Consider the following 2,332-nt stretch of genomic DNA (forward strand, 5'->3'; position numbering starts at 1 on the left):
CCCCGCCCCGGGACCCGCCCCCGGACCCCGCCCACGGGACCCTGCACCCTGGGTGGTCCCGCCCTTAGAGACCCGCACCCGCACCTTCCTGGATCGCCTGGATCGTCCGGATGGTCCGGCTGGACTAGCACCGGGGGTCGGTCCGGGTGCTGCCCCACGGACCTCGCTGAACAGACAGACTCCCCCTCGAGACAGCGCTGGAAGTGGGGCTCGAGGAGGGGCAGGACAGACGGCCCTGACTCAGCGCCGGGCACTGCCGGACGAGCATCCCAACAGGAATGCTGACCCTGTGCCCCGGCCCTTCCACTGCCTCCCCTCTCGCTCTCCCCACGTTTGCTCTCCCTAAACCCCATCGATGCCCACATTTCCCCGCATTCAGTTTCTCCCCCAGGCGTCCTGCAACAACCCTTGTGCAATCCCGAAATGCTCTTTCCCCGCACCCCGCAGTGTGTCCTGCGTTGATGGTCCCAAGGGTGAGCAAGTGTTGACCCCTTTTCGACAGGTTTCACACCTGGATTGCTGGGCTGAGTCTCTCCTGGGACAGCCCCGGAAGGGATATAACAACTTCTGAGTCTCTAGTTTGTGCTCCCAATCGACTCTGTTCCCCTGAGCTCCCCTGGGGCCGGGGCAGTGCGCCTGGGACAGGATGGTGGGAGCGGGCAGGGCAGATGTTATTTGCGTTTCCCATTCTGTGTCCCCCCGGCGGTGCAGAGCCGCGTCCACCACGAAAGACAGCGCAGGGGGCTCGGTGGTGCCAAGGACACCGACGGCGGGATCCTGCCCAGCACTGCCTGACCGGCACTGGGGACACGGGAACCCACATCCTCCGCGTCAGCTCCCCCTCCTCCTCCGGCCCCTGCCCTTGCTGTGAAGGTGCCCTGCCCGGTGTCTGACCTGCTCCTCGGCCGCCGCAGCGCTGCTTTTAGCACAGGGCTGGGCAGGACAGGCGGACTCGCCCACGGAAACGCATCGATCCGCTCTGGTTTGTGCCTCCCCGGCTTCGCCCCTCCAGTCCCTCGCAGCATTTCTGCACTGCGGGTTCTCCACCGCCTGGGCTGCTCTCTGTGACCCTTTTCCAGGACTATTCCTCTCCCCAGAACAGCTCACCCATAGAAAATAGGGTTATTTTTCTTCCCTTCTGATCTAGGAGCCACGCTTGTCTGGCACTGTTCAGCACTACCCTGTGGTCACTGACACTGACAAAATAATGAGGTTGGGGCCTGACGTCTGAAATTAATATAACATTAAACAGTGCCCAGAAAAAGAGTTTGCATCAGTTGCTGACTCATGCGTCTTCCCTGGGCAACTTGTGTCGCATCTCCCTTCCCCCGTTGCCCCTGGGTGACGTTTTCAAAGCAATCCACACAGGAAGCAGAAGCTTAATTAAAAAAGAAATAAAGCTCTAGTTCTCCTTCCTGAGGATGAAGAGTGGTAGCCAGTAACAAGACACATCAGAGCTCCACGCTGACCTACCAAACATGTGAGATTTGGACCCATGTGAGGGGGAACCAAGCAAGTGGTTTTCTTATCTTTGATTATTCTCAGTTCCAGAAGCCTGGGAAACAATTCTCCAGGAAGCTACGGGACATTTTGTCTCTGAACAGCATTTGTCATTGCTCACGTTTGGATCATGTCACAGATGACTTGTGAAAGCCTCCTGTCCCGGTAAACATTTCGGAGCTACTTGGAAGCTCGCAGCTTGTGGCTGTTTGCATGCCAAGCTGTGATTGTGGAGGATGAAACCTCTGGGAGCTTGTCCCATTTGTGAGCTGACCCTGTGAACCCACCTACCTCCATGTCCTGTGATCCAGATAACGGCTCTGGGATGGCTGAGATTAAGGACCCAGAAAATCTTTGGAGAGATATGGAAAGATCTCATACAGGATGAAACCCCTTCACGTTTCACAGCAGAAAAACTAAACTTAGAGGACCAGTCAGCCCCTCTCTGCTCTGCACCACACAAGGCTTTGGGGAAGCTGAGCCTACAGCTGCCAGGGCTGGGCAGCCACAGCCCTGGGCACCAGAGCTCAGCAGAGAGTGACTCAGGGCTTGTGCTGTGCCTGGGAGCGACAGCACTGCCCAGGCACTGCCAGGGAGCCAGGAGGCACCAGCCAGCCAGGAACCCCCTCCTGGTGCCGTGTGAGGGGCCCCGACCTTGGCACAGCCCGTCCGGCTCCATGGGGACTGCAGGAGGACAGGCTGGAGCTCCTCGGGCAGGCTCTGAGACAGCCTCTGTACACAGAGCCCAGTGCTGCCATCAGTGGGGGATCAGTACTGACCCCTGGGAGGGGGTGAGAAGACCAATGTGGCACGTACCACCAAGGCTCCAGCA

This window comes from Manacus candei, unplaced genomic scaffold, assembly GCF_025592945.1.
Source record: "Manacus candei isolate 608988 ecotype Guabito, Panama unplaced genomic scaffold, ASM2559294v1 h1tg000010l, whole genome shotgun sequence".
NCBI classification, from domain to species: domain Eukaryota; kingdom Metazoa; phylum Chordata; class Aves; order Passeriformes; family Pipridae; genus Manacus; species Manacus candei.